General features: G+C 31.8%; 1 protein-coding gene across 1 annotated transcript in view; it reads right to left on the reverse strand.

Moving 5' to 3' along the window:
• Positions 1–347: 347 nt before the first annotated feature.
• The window catches only part of LOC109070295 (protein transport protein Sec31A-like), a 39,864-nt gene continuing 39,519 nt past the window's right edge, over positions 348–692 (reverse strand). The window contains 1 exon segment of the mRNA XM_042768200.1: positions 348–692. This exon segment is cut by the window's right edge and continues 1,749 nt beyond it. The gene's annotated coding sequence lies outside the window, so the exon portion shown is untranslated.

Raw genomic sequence — 692 nt, forward strand, 5'->3', positions numbered from 1 at the left:
TATTATAATGATAGTATATTATTATTATTATTTTTAATAAACAGATGGTCGGACTCATAATTTCACTAATAAATAAAATCGCGGATTTCATTATGAAATGTATCAATGGAGTGAAGCGCATGTTGCTTTAAGGGTTGATCAGGAAAGTTCTGAATTCTAAAAACGTCTCTTTCTCGCCCCCTACAGGATAAACTCAGAATCAAAACCCTCATGTTCTGATGATTTGTGTGTACATATATGTTGTATTTTCCCTTCAAAACCTTTAATGTGCCTTAAATTACAAACAGGTGTGCTGGAAATAAATCTGTTAAATTCTAACACAAAAATAATTATTCTGAAGGATTATATTGTTTTTATTATCCTTTAATTGCTTGATATGCCCCTTAAGAAAATCAATAGCTGTGACACACTGAGCATTTATGAAAGTGGTGTATATTTTTCTTCAAGTGTTTTCAAGCATGTCAGAGTTTGAGTCGAGACCTCAGAATGAACCGGTTACACAGAACAGAAGATTCATTACCAGAACATAAACTCAGTTTAGCAGGTTAACCCTTTAGTTACATTCAGTTTCTCTGCTCTGTTAAAGTACTGAAGGATCTCACAAAAGCTGTCCAGGCCATATTTCACCTCAGAAATAAATAAGAGTATTTTTTAGGACCATTAATGTTTAATGACAATTTAAAAAAAAAAAA

The sequence above is a fragment of the Cyprinus carpio genome, chromosome A12 (genome assembly GCF_018340385.1).
Source record: "Cyprinus carpio isolate SPL01 chromosome A12, ASM1834038v1, whole genome shotgun sequence".
NCBI lineage: Eukaryota > Metazoa > Chordata > Actinopteri > Cypriniformes > Cyprinidae > Cyprinus > Cyprinus carpio.